General features: G+C 41.4%; 1 long non-coding RNA gene and 1 pseudogene across 1 annotated transcript; both read left to right on the forward strand.

Annotated features, from left to right (window-relative positions):
* Positions 1–22,182, forward strand: part of LOC118717762 — a 231,881-nt pseudogene extending 209,699 nt beyond the window's left edge.
* LOC123652220 lies at positions 6,054–12,463 on the forward strand. The gene is made up of 3 exons (XR_006741426.1): positions 6,054–6,866; positions 8,848–9,250; positions 10,000–12,463. It is a non-coding gene; the product is annotated as an uncharacterized LOC123652220 (long non-coding RNA).
* Positions 22,183–22,655: the final 473 nt, after the last annotated feature.

Here is a 22,655-nt window from a genome sequence, read left to right on the forward strand (position 1 = left end):
GGGCCAGCAAAGAATGAGTGGCATTTTCTTTGCTACCTCTCCTCCATTGGCTCCCTGCCTTCTACCCAGGCGTGAGTTTTCTCTCCATAGTAGTTTTTGAGTATTTGAATAGTAGATCACACACCTTTAAGGCTGTTATTTTCGAGTTTTAATAATGTTTTGCAACTCATTTCCTGTTTCTCAGCTGCCAACCTTGCCAAAAGCATTCGTTGTCAGGTACTAATTTGGGTGACGTGACAACCACTTGCTCTAAATTTTTGGTGGGTAATTACTGAGTCAGAAGAGAGTAATTTTTTGATATCCAGTGGCAGTCAGAAAGGTGGGTATTTTACTACCCACTCATTAGAGGTTCTCCAGTAGTGAAATGTCCTGGGTTTTGCTCTGTTTGCAGACAGAAGGGAAATCTGACTGCTCAAATAAAGAGTCACTTCTCGCTTATTTTGGCATCACTTACAAGGTGTATTGGGGTTTTTCTATGATGAGCCAGCTCCAGAGTTTCATTGTACCTGCAATTTTAATTTTGTCTTGATCAAAGTCTTATGAAATGACTTTCTCCTTAAGTTACAGAGATCTTGCATTTAATTTAAAAAAAATAAGTGAATATATTTCAGTAGTTAATTTTAGTATGTGAAAGTAAAGAGCATGCATATCTTTTCTCTGAAAGTGCTAGCTCTTTGCATGCAATACTTTGGAGTGGTAACTTTTATGTTTCTAAAATTATCCATTTTATTTTTCTACCAGAAGAAATAAACAATAGACATATTTTTTGGTGAGAGATGAATTATCACTTACCTTGAAATAAGCTCATGTACCCATATATTAGAAGCAGGGAAATGAAAGATGAAAATTTTGTTTTGAGAACCTCCTGTAATTAGTAACAGAGAACAACATGTCATATTATGTGCCTTTAACTGCACACTGAAAGTTGAACTGACATTACGTACACTCAGAGATTTTTTTCTTTATCAATATCCTAAGATTAAATAGCAACTTTTTACTTTAATTAGTCTAAATGCATAGCCTAGAGCTATCCTATATAATAAAAGGCTAATATTCAAATTGACCAAATGGTGGAATGACCAGTCGCTATGACATGCACTGACCACCAGGGAACAGACATGCAATGAAGGAGCTGCCCTCTAGTGGTCAGTTCACTCCCACAGAGGGAACACTTCTCAGCCAGAAGACAGGTTCGTGGCTAGCTTGAGTACAGCAGCAGTGGTGGGAGCCTCTCCCACATTTGTTATAAGCAGGCAGTAAGGGGCAAGGAGTCCCGGACTGCAAGAGTCCCAGAATATGAGAGGGATGTCTCCCTGCTAGGCAGACATCCATCCCCTGAGGAGTCCTGGACTGCGAGAGGGCACAGGCTGGGCTGTGGGACCCCTCTCTAGTGTACAAATCTTGTGCACCAACCTCTAGTATCTTTATAATACAGTTTAATTATTCAGGATTCTATTCACAGAGATCCAGTTTAAAAGTGAAAACATTATTTCATTGATTTGAACACATTGTTTTAGAAATATTGAATAATAATGTATTACTTTCCTGTGGCTAACATAAAGTAGTGCAATCTGTGTTGTTTAAAGCAATATATATTTATTTTCTTAATTCTGGAGGCCAGAATCCATGTTAGTAGGCCAAAATCAAGATGTCAGCAGGCTATAGGGAAAAATGTGTTCTTTGCCTTTTCCAACTTCTTGTGATTGCCAGCATTCTTTGGCTTATGGCTGCATGAATCCAGTTTCTACAGGTCACGTTGCTTTCTCGTGTGTGTGACTGTGTGTGTGTGTGTGTCTGTCTGTCTGTCTGTCTGTCTGTCTCTGTGTGTAATATCCCTCTTCCTCTCTCTTACAAGGATATATGTGACTGAATTTAAGGTACATAATCCAGGGTAAGCTCCTCATTTCATCTCCCCTTAGTTTAATCATATCTGCAAAGACTTTTTTTTTTTTTTTCTTTGCCATGTAACATAATTAACAATGGCTAGGGAATTGGATTTGGATGTCTGGCTGGGATGGGAATGTTGTTCCAACTGACCATGAATTGAATATTGATACTCTACATTAAAACAATATCATCTACACCCTCAGTAAAATACAATAGTTAGCAGGGGTTTGGAGAAAGTAAAACTCACTTCCTTTGAAAATAACAGAGCTTGTTAAAGAGAAGTATAGATTATGCTCTGAAAAACATGTATAAATTTGAAGGCAGGAACCAGGTAGAGAGAAATTCCTAGTGAATGGAAGATGTGGATGGAAGCTATAAAAGGAGATAAAATGGGTGGATAGACTGTAGCATTGGGTGAGAACCTTGGGTTCTAAAACCAGATTTGGGGTTTGGGTCCTCACTTTTTCCAGATGCTGTCTTTGTTTGATCTCTCTGTAGAGCAAATATGATATTTATATAATAGGGATACTTGAATTTAACTCATAGGGTTTTGTTATAATATGTAAGGTACTTAGAATAGTATTTGCATATAGAAAAATATAAGCTGCTATTGTCATTCCTAAAACTCTAACATTTTCTGATTGCTTATGTTTATTTATAAGACAGTTGTTTAAAAGTGGAATCAAAGATTCAAGTATAAAGATGACCTTCAGTTTCTGGCTCACATATTTTCTTTTCCAGACCAAGCTTCTTTAGTGGTCTCTTTAGATGACCCCTCATGAATGATACAGTGAAAAGAACATATGCTTTATAGTTATACATAATTAGGTTCATTTCTGGACTCTGTCACCTGTGTGACCCTGAGCAAGTTGCTTGTCCTCTCTGAGCCTTAGCCCATCTGTTCAAAGCTGTTGATACTGCTTTTCTCACAAAGTCACTACTATATGAATGCTCTCAGGTTCATAGGGCAGATGCAGGAGGGCTCACCAAATATCCTACCTGCTTCTTCCCATTTCTTTGCTGCCTTGCAGTTAGGTGGTGCCATGTGACTAGTTTTGGCCTTTGAGTTGAGTTGTTTGTCCCGTTCTGGGCCAGGGTACACAAGAGTTGGTGTGCAAACCTCTGAGTGGCTTGATCCCCGAGGACCTAAGGTATCGTACATTGTATAAAGTGCAATGCTGAAAAATTCTGGGAAGCATATCCCACCCAATCCCTGGACATTCACAGGAGACGTACAGCTGCAGAAAGAGGTAACTGCATTCTGTTAACCTTCTGAGATATAGGGGTTGCTACTTCAGCATGGTATAGCTTTTGTTTACATTGCTGCATTACAAAGGGCCACAAACATATCTGTTTAACACAACACACAGTTATTATCTGTTGGTCAGAAATCTGAGCTTGACATGGTTATATTCTCTGCAAATGGTCTCATCAAACTGAGATCAAGGTGTCCGTTCTCACCTGGGGCTTGGGGTCCTCCTGCAACCTTACTTATTAATTTCTGTGAGCTATTAGGGCTGGGGTCTCATTTTTCCTAATAGCTGTTCTTAGATCCTGGAAGCCAAGTGCATTCCTTGCCATGTGGCTCCTTCCACCTTCAAGTCAGCAACAGGGCATTACTTTTTTTTTTTTTTAATAAATGTTTTTATTGATTTTATTTTTAAATTTTTAAAAATATTTTTTATTGATTTTCTACAGAGAGGAAGAGAGAGTTAGAAACATCGATGCAAGAGAATCATCAATCAGCTGTCTCTTGCACATCCCCCACTGGGGGTGTACCTGCAACCAAGGTACATGCCCTTGACCGGAATCAAACCTGTGACCTTTCAGTCCCAGGCTGACGCTCTATCCACAGAGCCAAACCGGTTTTGACATTGATTTGAGAGAGAGAGAGAGAGAGAGATAGAAACATCAATGATGACAGAACCATTGATTGGCTGCCTCCTGTGCATTACCTCCTTCATGTGTTTTGAACCTCTGGCTTCTTGTTTTATGATCATTCAGAAACGCGTTCTGCTTTTAAAGGGTTAGTGTGACTACTTCAGAGCCACCTAGTCTCCCTGTTTTAAGATTAATTGATTTGGGGCCTTGATTACATCTGAAAAATCTGATCTCAGCAGTATCTAGGTTAATAATGTTTGTTGTGTGCACCAAGGATCGGGGTTCTTGGGGATCATTGAATACTACCTACACAATAGGATATCTTAATTTACAGAATACCTAACACATAATAGGTGCTAATAAATACTATTTTTTTTCTCACCACATTCTGGACTTTTAGCTGTATGTCAGTATTTCAGAGGAAATATTGCATACATTCTCCTTTTGAAGAGTCTCAGTTTCTTTCCCCTCTTCTCAGAGGAAAAGAAGCTGTTATCAGTTTAGTGAGACTAATATGAAACGATTTGCTAGTCTATAATAATAAAAGCCTAAGCGACCATCGCAATTGAACGGACTACTGAACCGGCTGCGGGGGGTGATGAGGCTGGCAGGGGGGTTAGTGAGGGACAATCAAACAACTGAGCAGAAGGCTGCATAGGGTGACAAGGCCGGAGAGGGGTCAGTGAGGGATGACCAAACAATGGAACAGCAGGCAGCATGGGATGACCAGGCTGGCAGGGAGGGAAAGTTGGGGGCCACTAAGAGGGGTGGTAAGGGGTGACCAGGCTGGCAAGGGGGACAGTTAGGAGTGACCAGGCCAGTTGGGAGAAACCTGGCTGGCAAGGAGAGAGCAGTTGGGGGCAACCACGCTGGCAGGGATGGGAGTTAGGGGTGATCAGGTTGGTAGGGGGTCCAGTAAGGGGCAACCAGGCGGGTGAGCAATTAGGAGCCAGTGTTCCAGAATTATGAAAGGAATGTCCAACTGCCAGTGTAGGCCCCAAAACCAGCAGTCTGACATCCCCCAAGGGATCCTGGACTGGAGAGAGTGCAGGCTGGGCTGAGAGGACCCCCTCCCCACGCACAAATTTCATGCACTGGGCCTCTAGTAATTAATATTAGTCAAAGTTATATATTTTTGCAATTCTATATCTTAATATGATATCTGACTATGGCATAGGGATCATTCATTGGTAATGTTTTTGTTATTTGGTTATTGTTTTATACTTAGACTAGAGGCCCAGTGCACAAAATTTGTGCACTGGAGGAAGGTGTTCCTCAGTCCAGCATGCACCCTCTCCAGTCAGACATCCCTCTCACAATATGGGAGGGACTGCTCGCTCCTAACCACTTGCCTGCCTGATTGCCCCTAACCGGTTATGCCTGCCAGCCTAATCACACCCTAATCGTTCCCCTGTTGGCCTGACTGATGCCTAACTGCTCCCCTGCCGATCTGATCACCCCCAACTGCCCTCCTCTACAGGTCTGGTCACCCCTAACTGCCCTCCCCTGCCAGCTTAATCTCGCCCCCAATTACCCTCCCTTCCTGGCCTGGTCACCCACAACTGCCCCCCCCTGCTGGCTGGCCATCTTATAGCAGTCAGCTGGTAATGAAGTGGGGGCAGCCATCTTGTGATGACACAAAGGCGAGGCGCCACCTAAGCTTTTTAGTATAGATCCCCTGTTACAAGATATTGAACTGCACATGTTCTGCAGTATACATGTTACCTTTATCTTAAAGTGGTTCAGATTCCTAAATACTCAGCTCTTTTGCTTTAAGGTCTGACCGGGACCCATTTCTCTGAATATTCTTTTTCATGACCTTGGGTCTTCTTTGAAGTCATCAGCATCTTGGAACACCTTAGCCAAAGAGATAGGAAGAAAGAAGGCAATGGGAGATAATATATTAGAAATATTAATAATTAAATACATCATCCTGTCCCCTGTCCCAGCTAAATCTGATATCACCTACCAACTGTGTTCATGTGATATGCAAGGGATTTTGTTAAGACATCTATATTAGGAAGCCCATGGCCATAAATTAAGACTAAAATATGGGGACTCTTTTAAAAAAATATATATATATTTTATTGATTTTTTACAGAGAGGAAGGGAGAAGGATAGAGAGATAGAAACATCAATCAGCTGCCTCCTGCACCCCCTACTGGGGATGTGCCCACAACCAAGATACATGCCCTTGACAGGAATCCAGCCTGGGACACTTCAGTCCACAGGCTGAAGCTCTATCCACTGAGACAAACTGGTTTTGGCTGCGGACTCTTTTTTTAATATGCATTAAAAGCAGCATTGGCTGGCCCAATACCAGCATACCCTTTGCTATCTTCTACTAGTAAAACTCTTCCAGGGAATATGAAATTAATGGAGAAAATATTGATTTTGGCTGTTAATTTGCTTTCAAAAATTGAAGCTCCTGCAATCTTGGTAGAATAAGTCTAAGGCATATCTGTTTATCCATTTATTCCTATTAAAATGGCACTTCTAGAAAATATTATTTGGTATTAATCTGGTGAATAGTGTTATAAATGCCAGAGTTTATGTTTATTATACTTATTAAACTGGTCCTGATATCTCATAAAAATAAAATAAATGGCAGGGTTAGAAATTGAATACTTTGTATAATTCTTCAAATCTTTAATATTCTGTTTATTAAGTTTTTATTGAAATACAATACATGGAGGACAGAGTGAGTGAGCAGAGTTGCAGAGCTATATAGCAGCTGAGCTCCAGCAGTCCTGGGAGAAAAATCGTCCTGCTGCTGTTTCTTTTATGAAAATCTCTTAGACTTTCAATGTCTCCACAATTCCTAAAATTTTGCTTTTTAGAACTAGGAAGAGAAAGTCGCCCCTTTCCTTTAGGAAGCGCTTTTGTTAAAGCAAAAGAACAGAATTAGTGGCTTTCCACTCATCCAGAGCTTATTGCACCTACACTGTCACCTTTCCACAGAGACAGCATTGGGAGCAAGGAAAGAACCATGTCAGAGGCTTAAGGCACACAGGTGGGAATAACCTCGCGGGAAATCTTGGGCGGAAAAAATAACACCAATCCTTACACCATCATTTTCCCACCGAATAATAATAGTGGTGAGTACCATTTGGGGACCTGGGTAGCTAAATTGAAATGAAGACCTGGAGAAGGAAATTCCAGGAAGCCCAGTTTAATGGAAGTCCAGCTTTTGCATGAGATAGAATGAAGGAGCAGCCCTGTTGCTCAACCGTAGAAGTAACTCGCTGTCAGGGAATTGACCATTTTGCAGATCACTTAACTCTCTTGTGTCTGCTCTCACAACTGGACAGCAATGATATCAGTGACTTTTAGTAATTTCCCTGGCATATTAGAGTAAAAGAGTTAATTAGAGTAAGCACCTTGAGAAAGTCCAAAATAAAACTAAGTTATCATTAGGGCAATACTAAAGTGTTCCTTATGCATCTCAAATCTGAATGGGCATGTTTCTTGTTTGCCTTTAACCTATGTGTCAACCCTGATCTAGACTGAGGACTAACGTGGACAGTAAGCACAGCAAGCAGGTGATTGCTTTCATAGGATGAACTGAGAAATTCTAGAAAGGTTTCTCATGTCTGTGACTGGATATAGAGATAACAGAGTCATTTCTATAGAAGGAGTCATTGCATCCATACAAAAAATAAAAGTATTCTCAAAGAGAAAGACTATGGAGCTGAAGCAGTTAAAGAAGGACCTGGAGTCTGGGAGCAAATGCTTCCTGTAAAGAACCACTCAGTAAATATTTTAAAGTGTGTCAGCCATACATCTGGCACACAGTCCTGCCATTGAGCATGAGAGCAGCTAGAGGCAATGCATAAACAAAGGAGCTCAGCGGAGTTCTGATAACTGTATTGACCAAAAGAGGTGGAGAGCCCCACCTTGATCAGTCCTGCTCTAGACCATAAGCCTCTTAAGGATGTTGTAGGTTCCCAGTAACCTTATGCAAGGGACACATAACAGAGGCATAACTATGATTCATTGAGTGAAGTATAAATATTACTTTCCTTGTGTACCCATTCGCATTAAATTTTGCATTCAGATTCTGTTTCAGCACACTTTCTGTGGAGCAACTAAAATGTAACTACAGACACTGGGCTATTTTACCTGACAGCTTTAACTGTTTTCTTTCTTGGCCTTGTCTTTTTTTTTTTTCAACTTCTACTTTTCTTTTTCCAGTTGCTGCTGTTTAGTTGCTTATTTTGGCTGTCAGAAACTCCTCAGAAGGGATTGAAAGTAGAAGAAGCATATGTGAGAAAGTAAACAATGAGCATTTGTAGGGATTTGCATTTTCGACGTATTTTACTGAACTATCGCCTTTAAATGAGACATCATGTTCTAATCTGCATCCTCTATCTTATCAAATCTGCAAGATGCTCCTTGAGGGGAAAAAAGGGTCCTTAACCTACAAAGCTAGGGAAACTGTATATCCTGTCTATTGGTGAGTCAATCACCAAAGGCACTAGGTTCTATAGTAAAGAATCAAAGGACCCTGATCATTTTTGTTTGACCCTCTCCTGTAATGGCCTGTGTGCAAACACCAGCAAATGTCATTTGCTGCCGGGTCTCAGCAGGTGCACCAGCCTTGCTCTTTCAGAGTCCTGTGGAGATGTGAAGCAGGTGTGCTGGGGCAGAGCACAGCTGGAGACGCTGCGGGGCTGTATTCCCATAAAGGACTCTGCCATCCTATTGCTCTCCCTTTATGTGATATAAGCAGGAGAACCGTCTTCAATGAGGAGCACTGGGCCCAGGCATCCAGCAGCTTGAATTTGCTGGAGACCAGCCATTTGGGGGATTTCTGGAAATTCCACCTGTCTGGCACCTGGAGACTCAAGGGGCCTTTGGGAAACTGAGTCTCAGGCCAGTGGTTGCTGCTGAGAGAGGAGAATGAGCTAGGAGCCCATGGGGAGTTGTAGCGGCTCCTGCTAAGAAAATTAGGGTCCCTGTTTCTGCTGGCTCATCTCTAGGCATTGCAGAGAGATCCAGTAGATGCAATTTTCTCATTGTATGTGGAAATTCACCCTTCTTCCTTGTATATGTGTTTGCATCTGTGTTGTTTTGCAGACCACCAATGAGACCAGTGTTTTGCGCAGCACACTTTGAAAACACTCAAATGCCTCCTATCACAGTAGCCATTAGACAATGATCACAAATGTTCACACCTCCCTGGCTCCCTGCCCTTTGCAATGTGACTCTGTGGCTCCCCCCATTGAATGGGGAAGTCTATTTCATAGGCCCTGGAATTGGATGGAAGGCTGTGAGTTGCTTCTGCCAGTGGAATTGGTGGAGGTGACAGTATGCCAGATCTGAAGCTCAACATCAAGAGGCCTTGAACCTCTTCACTCACTCCTGTGGAACCCTGTCATCACCATGTGACTAAACTTGAGTGAGTATGCCACACAACGAGATAATGGACCAGTCACCCCTGTTGTCTTAGTCAAGAATCAGCCAAACATCAGAAAAAACAGTGAGTCCTAAACAGGGGAGGGGCCCTAGTCATGACCAGAGACTTGACTACCATATCCACAGCTGATAAGAGTAAGCACAACAGAGAACTACCCAGCTGATCCATAAACTTATGACAAGTAATAAATACTTACTGTTTTAGGCCACCTAGTTTCGGGGTTCTGGTAGCTTCAAACTATTACTATTATGCATCAATTTTCACTAACATAGCTATTTTATTTAGCTTTTTATGTTTCATTTTTTAATCTATGGAAAAAACGTTAAGCAGTGACTTAATTGAAAGATAAAATTGAATCATACACCATCAACATGATAATCAATGAAGAGAATCATACCAAGAATATGTGTTAATGCAGGATTATTATTGATGTTTTGTTTTCACTGAACATGGACAGCCTTGTATAATCATAGACCAAAAAATGTAAAATTAGCATGTGGGTATATGTGGCAAGGGAATCTCAGTGTGGAAGGCCATATATATCAAGATTTCATTTTCCTGATTCTCTCTCATAGAGCCTCTCTGCAGACAGAATCCACTATGCATATATATATATGTATATGTATATGTATATGTATATGTATATGTATATGTATATGTATGCATGCAACCAGATGACATTTCTGGAGTTGTCTTTCAGGATATTTATTTATTTATTTTTGGATGGAATTTTTTTGATTACTCATTTGTGTCTGGAAATAACAATGAGTAACAGTGTGGAAAAACCTCTTGTTTTGTTGTTGTTGTTTTAGGTTTTAAGCTTAGAAGGTAGAAGAAGATCCTCTCAAAGAGCCAGAAGGATAAAAACAGCAAAATGGCCCAGACATACCCTCCTCCCCCCGCCCAAGTCTCCGTCCAGGGGGAAATGCTGAAGCACAGAGGCTCTCTCCTCTCACAAAAGCATTCATGGGTAAACAAATCGGTGCCATCTTCCCCGTGCCCCGAGAAGCTGTGAGTGCAGCCCGGGGAGAAGGGATCTGTCTTCGAGGCCAACAAAACAACTGCAAGCTGCTCACAGAAACCAGGGGCTCGCTGGACCCACGGAATTCCCACGCCGTGCACTCGAAGCACTTTGCTAGTGCCGTTTGCTAGGATGCAGCCAGCTAATTGAATTTAAATTAATGATGTGCATTTCTTTTAGTTTAAGCTGTTAAACTGTATTTCCATGTTTGATAGCCATTTGCTAAATCTTGGGGAAAACATTACATATATAATAATATTCTGGAATCCCCTGTAGCAACAACAACAACAAAAAGCTAACAAGTCATATATGATGTACTCATTTGCAACACATCTGTATGTTTTGAAACATTAGCATAAACAAAAGAAGGATTGAGTGATTGATGTGAATTCTAATTCAGGTATTACTTAGGACAACTATGTCAGAAAACAAAGATATGCTTTTATCTTTCTCAGAACTGACTTCTTTAAAAGAGAAAACTAAGACATTAAAGAAATAATTTTTCATAACATAAAAATTCTTCCAATAATTTAATCAGACATAATTCTTATTTTCTTTAGCTCCCTGAACCCTAAATGGCAGAGGTAAAAAACAATTTACTCATAGCCAATTAATTTGAAAAACTAAATAGGAAATCTTTTCATAGCATAAGTGACTTGATTTTTTGCACTTTGCTAATTTGGGGGAAAATGCAAGCGGTTGCAAAAAAATTAATGAAGAACATTTAAAACAGATTTCTTGAAGTTTTTCTCATTATCATCTATAGTGAATTTATCACACAAAAAAAACATAGACAAAAGGCTTAAATTTGGTTTATATTACGATGGGCATGCTCTTTTCTTATAATATTGCAATGGAAATGACACTGAGCTAATGGCTAGAAGACCTAGGTCTTATTCCATCTCTAGCACTCAGAACCAGGAAAGCTCAGGTTGTTGCCTAACACAGCTATAAACTGTTTGACTCATGCATTAACTCATTACACTAAGAGTAGGTTGAAATATAGAAAATTGTCAATATTTGGCCACTTTTGACCATATAAATGACCATTTTATATGGTTCAATCTAATACTGCTCTGTCATGTAGGGTTAATGCATGAAAAAAATTAAAACATTTTGGGATGCCATAAAATGCATGTAAATGTAAGGTTTTTATTATTCACACAGGAAAACCATTTTTTTTGTGTGTGTGGCTGTAATAATAATTGATATAGGTCACAACACATTGATTTTCCTGAGATGCAAAAAGGATTGAGGAGACTGGGTGGCATGAACACATTTTTATGATCATTCACTTCTCTATTAAGAGGACTATAATTTGGCCTTCCTTTACATTAAAAAATTAATAATAATGTGAGTTAGAAACTGATTAGCAGGCGAAGTCTTTTTTAACCTATTACACAAATTAATGAACTGGCTTCTCTGTTGCCATCATCTGGATGCAAATCATTTGAAATCGGGTACAAATGTGTCTTTTCTTTAAACACTAGACTCTGGTTCAAAAGCAAGCCATTTGGATATTGACAGATAATCATCTTCAGCTCCCCCCCTGGCCAGGCACAAACACCAACCCTCTCTACTCACTCGCATCCTACACCCCACACCCTCCATCCCACAGCATGCCTGAGTGAACCCAGCAGCGACTCCTTTTTGCTAAGTTAGTTGTGCTAGCCTTAGCTCAGCCAGCCCCCAGCCCCTGTCCTGTGAGGTGAGGTCCTATGGAAGTAGCCAGCCCAACTGCAGAGGTGAAGATGAGGCACCAGGAAATGCTCTGGTGGAATCCAGTAGTCTCAGAAAGAACAAACAAGTTTCTTCGTTTCTTAAGACTAACTTATGATTGTGGTCTCTTGTAGGGCCCACGTTGACTTCCTGTCCCCAGGTTGTGTAAATTATTGTGCATTCTTATCATTTTTACATAAGCTGATCTGAATGGGTTTCTGCCAGGGCTCACACTCAGGATACATACCTATTCCAGGGACCTTTGGCTCATTTACAAATCACTAGACACAATCCTTCTTCTCTCTGTACATTTATATCTTGCTATTTTCTGTGAGTTATATCAACATTTACAGTTTTTAAGGCCATCACTTATGAGATTTATATTCAAGTGACTTTGGCTTTTAACCAGATTCAAATTCACTCCAATTTTTAAATGAAAACAAACAAACATACAAACAAAAAAACACAGGAGTTAGGATCATTAAAGCTCTTCAGAAGGCTGTGCTGTGAGACTGGAAATCCACATCCAAAGAGGATTTCCAAGAAATTAAAATATATATATATATATATATATATATATATATATATATATATATATATTTCAATGATTTTTGAGAGAGAGGAAGAGAGCGGGATAGAGAGCTAGAAACATTGATGAGAGAGACACATCAATAAACTGCCTCCTGCACACTCCCTACTGGGGATGTGCCCGCAACCAAGGCACATGCCCTTGACTGGAATTGAACCTGGGACCTTTCAGTCCACAGGCTGATGCTCTATCCACTGAGCCAAACCAGTTTCAGCTCCAAGAAACTTTTAAGTAATTGTGGCTCCTTTGGAATATTTGCATAGCCTACTACCCTGCCTGTTGTTGAGGTGGCAAACCTCAGTGGGCACAATAGAAAGGAAGTCCTGATCCAAGTTGCATATTTTAAGAACCATGCAATGATGCAATTATAAGTGGCATCAACTCTTTACTCACTATGGACCTCAGATCAGTGCTTTTCAATGGCTGATATTGACAACTAGAGGCCCAGTGCATGAAATTCAGCCTGACCTGCACCCTCTCCAATCTGGGAGCCCTCAGGGTATATCCTACTGACAGCTTAGGCCCCCTCCCCATGGTCCTCTGCTCTCTACGGGGCCTGCCTGCTCCACACTGCAGCAACTGCCAAGCAGGCCATGCTGGGAGCTGTCTGCAGCTACACTTGCCTGCCCCTGGATTTTTGAGGTGACAGCCAAGCAGGCCTGCTGGGAAGGCCTCTTCCCTGCTGTCAGAGACAATGAGGTTAATTTGCATGCTCCCCCTGATTGGATGGTGAGTGTAGCTGAGGTACAGTCACTTTACATGTTTCTCTTTTATTATATAGGATTGTGGCTACCAGTAGCTTAAAGTAAATAAATATAAACAAAACCCCAAATCTGACATTTTTCCTGGTCCAGTTGCTTCCCCATGGTGTACACAGAGCACCTGAGCAGTGGTAGCTGTTCCTGTGTCTGTTTGGATCACTCCTCTTGCAGACCTGTTTTAAGTAACAGTGGCATGGATGCCCTTGTGTATTTCACAAGCAAGAGAGGTCCTTACCTTAGAGTCTCATTGAAGGACAGCAGTGACACTGTCCTCTAGGAGATATTTCTTGTTTAAACAAGTTAAAGAAGAGTATTTGAAGGGAAACAGCCAGGTTATGTACCCCATAAAAGTACAAATGACTTACAAATATTTCAACAGTAAAAAACTAATTATGCTGCTTCCTGTCACAGGGAGGCCAGGCTCAGAAATGGTATAATCAATATAGGGATGTTAGCTGTAATACAGCCTGTCAGCTTTTTAACCAACCAAAAACACAGCCAAGAAATCTGAAAGTCTGTCAACAAAGTTTCACCCTCTCCTCCAGCCCCAGGAATTGCATACACATATCTAGTTGCATCTACCTTTCCCATGCGAGGCCTCTGGACATTCTGAAGTGATTGCCTCGGCCATCTGGGAGGGCCCATTTGGCCTGAAGTCACATGGAGTCTGTGAGAACTGGGGGCCTCACCATGGGTTGCTGTACACAAAATACAACATCTTGTTCTCTGGTTGCTAGTCTTTCTTAGAGCATGTGTCTTTTCCTACCAAATTAAAATATATTTGACTCTATTGTAGGCTCAGGAAATTGTTTTCTTATGATGTGCAAGTGTTTCAATTGATACACATCATTGTCTAGTGTGCATGGTATGACATATCTATAGGAATTTCACTATACAGACATGTTAGTGGGTATCTCAGACTCCAGGCACATGGAGTGGTCTCCAGAGGCATCAGCCCAGAATGCTATAGGAAAGGTGGCTCGCACAACAGTGTGATGATGGAGGGACTCATGCAATGGTCACAAACACTGCTGGGGGAGTCAAGACTGTCTGAGTTTAGCTCCCAGCCCTGGCCACTTACTAAGACCAATGTGTCACACATCTTTCATCTGAGAAGTAGAGCAAGCAATGGGAGTTATTTTATAAGGATATAGAGAATTAAATAATACATGGACAGGGCATAAGACAATCTCTAGCACGTAGCAAATACTCAGTAAATATTAGCTCAGAGTATCAAACTGAAGTGTTTTCAATTTGTGACTCATGTTATCTTAGCCTTGCTGACTTCCGGGTACATACGAGGTCACATTCAGAGTCATGGTCCATATTTTGCGGGGTTTTTTTCCCCCTCGCATCTGCCTAACATTTGGGAGCTAAGCACTCTGCAAGATCACACACGTGTCTCTCTCCCAGCCCCCACCAATACGTACTCGCATTCCTGGGGCTGTTCCACATGAGCTCTTGGATAGCCTCTTACTTTTCTTGATGATGTTGGCTCTATTTGAAGCCCCCAATAGTGGTGCTTTGCAGCTGTAGCTGCAGCCAAGATCTGAGAAGGTCCCCACCTCCCTCCTGCTGCTTCTAAAGTTACCACTTGGTCAGGTGTCATGCGCCGTACTGTCCCCACAACTTGAGAGTCCTCTCCCCGCAACCCTGCCAAGATTGAAAATGTCTCTACTCCATGGCACATTTCATTGGCCCCATTGCTTACAGTATCTTGGAAAAAAAAAAAAAAAGTGCCCTCCACAAGCTCAGTCACATCTGGATACCAGCTTGGGCTCAGTGGGGTCTCCCTTCTCTGATGTAAAAGGCAAGGAATTTCTCTATATTCCAACAGTAACTCACACCGTACATTTTTTGGGGACATGATTTAACCCATAGCAAATGCCCGAGTCCACGTAGTACGGATGGCTCTGGCAGGCTCCTGTGCTACCTGTTCAGAAACGGGACCTGGGTGTAGCTTGTACACATAAAGTTCCCTGATTTGTGGCTTTGTTTCAGTAGTTTGGGTTGGTTACCACATTTTACATTGTAGTAACTTTACTTTATTGCTACTGTCACAACAAAGCAAAGCAGCTATTATCTTATAACAAACTAAAGCTACATTTCTAAACCATCACATCTAACCCAACCACAGTGCCATAACACCTAATTTACAGTTTATTCCAATTGCATGGACACGGGGAGCATAAAATAAAAATAAAAATATATATATTAGATTTCATTGGCTCCTCTGGGCCAAGTGCTTTGAAGTTTGGGAAGGTGGCTATAAAACAGCTGAGTTTTCATGTTGCACACAAGACTTCTATTTAGAGCTGGGCAGCTGAGTACACATTGGGGCTGGCTTAACATTGTCCACGTGGTAGGTTGACATCACACTTGGGTCTCACACCTCTGTCCAGCCAAGGGAGCCTGCTCCCCAGGCTCATGCAGAGCTGATTTTCCTCAGCTACGGGATTCTTCTTCTTCTTTTTTTAAATATATTTTATTGATTTTTTACACAGAGGAAGGGAGAGGGATAGAGAGCTAGAAAAATCTATGAGAGAGAAACATCGACCAGCTGCCTTCTGTACACTCACTACTAGAGATGTGCCTGCAACCAATGTACATGCCCTTGACCAGAATCAAACCTGGGACCCTTCAGTCCTCAGGCCGGCACTCTATCCACTGAGCCAAAGCAGTTTTGGAACTACGATATTCTTAAAGGACCCTGGAAAGTGAGTCTCAAAGACAATCTTACAGGCCAGCCAGCTAAGAGTTTGGAGGGGCAATAGGAGAGATCACCAGTCTAAAAGCAGAAATGCAAAGTAGCTTCTCAGAGCCTTTATGGAAATGTTAGAGGCCTGATGCATGAAATCCATGCAAGAGTAGGCCTTCCTTACCCTGGATGCTGGCACTGGCTTCCCTCTGGCATCTGGGACTCTGGCTTCCTTTGCAGCCCTGGCTTCATCCACAAGGTCCTCTGGTCTAATTAGCATATTATGCTTTTATTATTAAAGATACCAGTGTGTTTCCATTGAAGAGTGTGGCTCTGATTAAGGTTAGGGATGAACTACCCTAAAAATAAAGAAATGAAAGCCTCATTCTACTTTTTCTCTTATATGTTCCTGCACAAGACAAGATCATACAGGTTCAGAATGGCCTTGCCACCTCTCTTATCCAGCATGAATCTTTCCTTTAAGAGCCAACCACTCCCAAAGATAGCGTGGGATAAATTTATAACAAGGGGCTTAATGTGGGCGTTAGTTCTTCCAGTCCCCCTCCCCACACCAGGATCAGCTCCTCCTCTGAGCTTCCGTGGCTCTCATTTGCTCCACAAACTATGGCCCATGTGTCAGCTGGTGGTGTTGCACTTAGCCATCTGGGTGAAGAGGCATTTGGGAAATGGAATGGGTGGAACATAATATGGGGGCCGGGCATGAGAGATATTGGAGTAACCCCAGGTTTCTGGTGATCATTGGGCTGATGTGGTAGAGCCATTATTGAGATGAGGAGCCTCAGAAGAGTCGAGATTTGTGAAGAGAATTGATTACCTACTTTTCTATTCAGCCACTTAACTATACTAACCATTAACATTTGAAGTGTGTCCCCTGGCACTGCTATTCATGCTATTGCAGCCTAGCATGGTGGCTTCCACAGATTAGTGCCCAGTAAACACCAATGAATGACTATGAGGTAATGTTGCCCTTAAGCCTGCGCTATCAGACTTTCCTTCCTGGTCCTCCCCTAACAGACATTCTCCCCACTGGGTGAAGAGTTTGCAGGGTTTGGAGTGAGCCTGAGCACAGACTGTGCCTGCACTTCTAGACCATGTGCCAGGGCCAATGCAGACTTCCACCAGTTCCATCCTCCTGTGGACAGACTACGCTTCCTGTGCCAGTTAAGGGGTGGCTGTGTGCAGGGATTGCTTGGGAGAATGCTTGGATGTGCAGATGGGGATATCCACATTAATGTGGTGGCATGAAGCCCATGTGGGAAGTGTGAATGTTATGTTATGGGCCAGGATTTGGGGACTGAAGATCAGCTTTCTTTGCACCTCCAAGTTCCAGTAAAGTTCAAGGACTCCAAAAATTTTAATGTGGAACCTAAATTCCCAGGTTATTATAAACAGGTATTCACCGAGGCAGGTGGATAGAATATATCAGCGTTTTTCAACCGTTGCCTGGTGTGCCGTAGGTGCAGACAAGACAAGAATTTTATAATTTTTCACTATTTTGTTTACTTAATATTTCATAATAAAGTAATTATAAAATACTTTCTTTGTGTTTATTTGATTCCTATTCAAGAGAATTACTTTATATATAGTCAATATAGGCACAGAGTTAAATTTTTTAACATTTTCTAATGGTGGTGTGCCTCGTGATTTTTTTCATGGAACAAGTGTGCCTTTGCCCAAAAAAGGTTGAAAAACACTGGAATATATTATGTTAAATTGTTGTTAGCTTGCTATATTTTGATATTGAGATCTATGACACATGTATTCTTGCCCTCAATACTGAAATATCAGAACTAGTCTGACTGGAGCACCCAGAGACACTTTTTGATCAAAGTGCTCTAAGCACACTTTCAGGTTGTGGTCAGGACCGTTCCCAATTTTGACACTGTTGGGATGCATCACTGATGGTGTCTCGATAGGTCTGAGGCATGGAAAGAGAGATGTCACAGATTCAGGAAGTTGGAGGGTAGAAGGGACCTGGTATTTTTCTCTTAAATTATTTTAATCTCTTAGTAACTCAGGCTCAGTCTCACTGTCTTCAAACTTAATCTATTCTCTCTGATCACATCATGCTAATTTTCTCTCTGCCCTTTGAGAAAAAAAGGATGCATTATAGTATTTGATTTTGTTTGTCTCTCCCCATTCTACCACCTGGTTGTTGTACTGAATTTCTATGTGTTTTCATAAGCTGCAACACTCCCCCACATTCTGCTAGTCATTTGAAGGGTTAGAATACTTCATGTTCCTTCAGATTTTGGTAATGTCTATATTTCTCAAACTTGAGTTCTGGCCTTGACTGTTTTATAATTTTCTCACCATCCTTCCCCTCTCGTCACTTTCTGCTGTCCACCTTCTCTATTGCCCGGTTCGTATATGGCAGAGAGAAGTACATATGTATATATCAGGACCGTTTGATCTTCTCAAAATATGCTCACAGTTCACGTAAGGAGAAGTATTGCCAGGCTTTAAAGTCTCTCGTGAAAAACCTACACAAACAAATGACTGAGAGCACAAGTGACCATCACCCCCTGGTGTGGCAAAGCATGGAGGACAGGGATGGTGGTTTGATGGGAAAGGGGCAGAAGATGATGTGGAGGTGATTGCAAGAGAAGAGATTGGGGGAACCTTCCAGAGAAGGGGACATTCATAACATAGGGCAAAATTTCTATGGAGATGCACTGAGTGGCCTATTTCCCTGCCTTCTATTGCCCATCTCAGCTGCTGCCATGAAACGGAAGTGAATGGCCATTGCAGGTATAGTTCTTTCATCCAAAACTTATCAAAAGGCATCTCTCTACAGAGGAGAAGGAGGCTGTCCCTACTCTCGAGAGGCTGATCGTGTTCCTAGGGCACCACCATCCACACGCAGGAAGGTGACACCAGCTGGAGCTGTTTTCTCAAAACAGGCAAAGGATAAATCCCAACCTCATCTGTCATATGGCGCTTGTTGACATTTGTCCCACAGGGAACTGGGAGGATGTCTTTTCTGCACAGCCAGGCCAACACACACAAAGGAGAGAGCAATTTTCACTGTGCCTGTGGCATCCTGGGCCACACTAACTCTACTGCCCCGGGGTCTCAACAGCCTCTGCCTGGCACATAGACAGCTAACTCTTGAACAATGTGGATTTGAACTGCGCACATCCACACACCCACAGATTTTTTTTTCAATAAATATGCACAGTTCTGTGCATGTACTTCCTCTTCCTTCTTATTCTCTTATTGACATTTTCTTTTCTCTAGCTTAATTTATTGTAAGAATACAGAATATAATACAAATAACATACAGCATATATTACATATAATGTATATACTCTTATAGAAGAGCAGGGCCCACCTTCCACTCCTGTGTAGGATATAGTATATAATACATATTAATATTCATTTTAATTCTCCCTTTAAAATATAACATATAAAATGTGTGCTAATCTACTGTTTGTTATCAGCAACGTTTCTGGTCCGCAGCAGATTAGTAGTACTTAAATTTTAGGGCAGCTAAATGTTATACGTGAACTTCATGGAGGCTGACACTCCCAACCCCCAAGTTGTTCAAGGGTCAACTGTATACTCAGGATCTACATTTCTTTGGCTGCAGCCTGACCCCTTTATGGTGGGCACTACTGTACAAAACAAGGAGGTAGCAACTCCTTTGTTCTTTCTCCTGTGTTTTATGTAAAACACTGAGCTGCTACATTTTGCTTCCTTCACCTTGGAAATACTGATATTTTTGGATCTAACCATGTGCCACAGGCCATATGTGGCTTTCGGGCATATTGTGTACATGCTCCTGAATTTTAGGAAAACAAAGACTGTAGCAAACAAAGTTAAGAACTCCAAGTTAAGAGACTGCAGGATTGTTTTCACTGCTGTAACAAATCATTTGCCCTCTGTGGCTTCTCCAGCCCTACTAAGGAGAGTAAGAAGGCTCCATTCTACCCAGTGCCTGAGCCAGTAAGGACCAAGACAAAAAGAGTATACCAGCCTCATGCCATCAGATGAAAGATCTGGAGACCATTCCATAATAATATTTTTGCAGACATCCCCATTCATTTTAATTCTTCCTTTAATATTATGTTTCTCTTATATAGCCTTTCTTCTTCCAAGATGGGCCCTGTGGTGTCTATCCAAAGGCAGGAGATAGAGACTTCTTGACCTCTCTAGCAAGACATCAAATTGAAAGTTGCATTTAGAGAATCAGACCACAATGGGTTTAGCTTAAAGGAATCCAGAGGGAAGAGGAAGGGGCAGGGCTGGTTGGGATCAGAGAGCCTACCTGATCTACCCCTGAAAAATGGTGTAAAGAACAAGATGGAATGCAATTTGGAAAAAAGAAAGCTGGTAGATGTCATGGGTCCAAGTGGCCCCTCTTTGGGCTGTGGTTTGGACAGGGGAGGTATGTTAGAAAGGTATAGGGAAGTCCTGTGAGAGAATTAGTCTACATTCAGAATAGGCTGGGAGCCTGCAATTAGGACTGCCACTTTCACATAATGAAAATGAAAAGGTACAGGAAATCAGTTCTGTCATCCAATTTATGAGGGCCACAACCACCCTGCTCTTGGCTAGATGTTGGGAATTTGAGCTAGCTGCTTACTGCATGCCAGTGAAAAGAGCTAGCAAGAATGGGGCCTAGACAGCCCAGTGACTGAGCCCATCGCCTGGACTAGCATACCGCCAGCAGTAAGCAGATATTGGCAACCTGGCCAGACAACACCAGCAGTTGCATCAGCTTAATCTAATTTTAATAAATATGTGGATTTTATTTTTCCTCAATAAATAACAGAAACGAAAAAGAGAGAGGTATTGCAAATATCTCCCTGCTTGTACTAATTCATGCTTGGTGGCTAAATTTAAGCACATAGAGGAAAAGTAACTTGCTCATTGTCACACGTCTAGAAGTGAAAGAGACAGAATTTAAGCCTTTGCAATTCATGTTATTAATCTCTAGGCCTGTAGTTCTCAATTGGGGACAACTTTTCCAAAGGACCGTTAACAATGCCTAGAGAGATATTTGTGGCTGTAGGAACTTGAGCAGGAGGCCTCACTGGTGCCTATGGGGCAGAAGCCACCAAAATGTGAATAGCATCAAGTTTGAGGCCATTCATGTTCTCAAATCCTGACAGACATAAATGAGAGAAATACTCAAATTGTGCTTCTGATTATCCCCCGAGGCCCAGAGCCGTCCGGCTACCTAAGCCAAAGATGCCCTTTATGTTGAGTGAAGTTTGAGTGAGGTTGCAATCAGGAGAATCCTGACGAATGCTTATGCAATGCCCATTTTTATTCTGCTCTTGTCATAGATGTCTGAAGACATGTATGATTTCTGTGTGTGCTGTCGGCTGTCCATCTCAGACCCTAAGCAAGATAGTGGCTGTTTTTTCTCTCTACCTATCAAGATGCTTAATTAACACTTTCAGGAAAAAGTGATAGCGATACTTTTTCCATCACACTTATCATGTGGGTCAGGGTGGAAATGATCCTCAACAGTGTTTTTCTCTACCTTTAATTTAGAAATTATCATTCAGTGAGAGATCCTTTCTCAAACATGTAAGCTTAGAGGCAAATGCATGCTCTACACATCTGCTCCCAGAAGCATTTTTATGTACAATTTACTTTTTTCTCTCTTTGCATCCACTTTGGAATTCTTTCTCATCTTATTTTCATTGTAATAGTTGGATGTGTTCTAGGAACACAACAATAATTCTGTGTATGTGTCCCTGAAGGTCAACAAACTACTCTGCTTTTTTAGTTACAATCAAATGACTACCAACACCTAAAAACAGCTAGAGAGCTGGTAGGAAAAAGTCTACGTGTAATACCCAGAATGTCTGCAAATTCAGGAAATGTGGAACAGACTTAGGAAATAGCCAAGAAGCTCCCATTTCTGTGTATTTCACAGCAATCCCTCATAATGAGGTGCTAACATTTATTTAAAATCCCCAAGTCATGCTATGTATTGGGAACGGTACTTTCTTGTAGTGATGAGGTGTACATTTTGATATGTAATGATAATAAATCTTATGGGCAAACTTTGTATATTATTTTGCTGTCGTGATCATTCATATATAGACACCTTAAATTATGAAACAAGTCCTTATGGAAACCAAATCTTAAATAACTAGTTAAATTGCATTAAAATTTTTAGATGTTCTTAATTGTTTTTTGTAGGACCTGCTGGTTTAAAACATTTCAGATTGTTCTCTGAAGCTAAAATATGGTTGGTTTCTATTATAAGTTTTAATCTGATTAAAATAAATTAACTTTTAGAATCTCTGTCTTATAATAGATGCAGTAAATAATTCTCATATAGGCTTTTTCAGAGGGTCACAGAGAATATGAAAAGATAAAAATGACTCTGGCCTCAATGAGACCATTATGGTTAACGGATCTTAGAATGTAGGGAGATGAAGTGGCTGGAATTTGTGATGCAGAGCAGTACAGACAAGCAACCCAGAGAAAGAGCTCTAGGAATCTGTTAAAGGTCTTCAGGAGTCTCTGGTTGTAAATAACACAGGGGGACTCCATTAAGCTCAGCAAAGAAGAAATGTTGGGGTATTACTGTAGGATGAAAAAATCACAGTGTTCAAGTAGGACTGGAAGACATTTTGTTTGCACCAGCCAGATCGGGGAAGACAAAAATCCAACGTCAGGAAAGAAGAAGGTAA

Source organism: Pipistrellus kuhlii, unplaced genomic scaffold (assembly GCF_014108245.1).
Source record: "Pipistrellus kuhlii isolate mPipKuh1 unplaced genomic scaffold, mPipKuh1.p scaffold_m20_p_13, whole genome shotgun sequence".
Taxonomy (NCBI): domain Eukaryota; kingdom Metazoa; phylum Chordata; class Mammalia; order Chiroptera; family Vespertilionidae; genus Pipistrellus; species Pipistrellus kuhlii.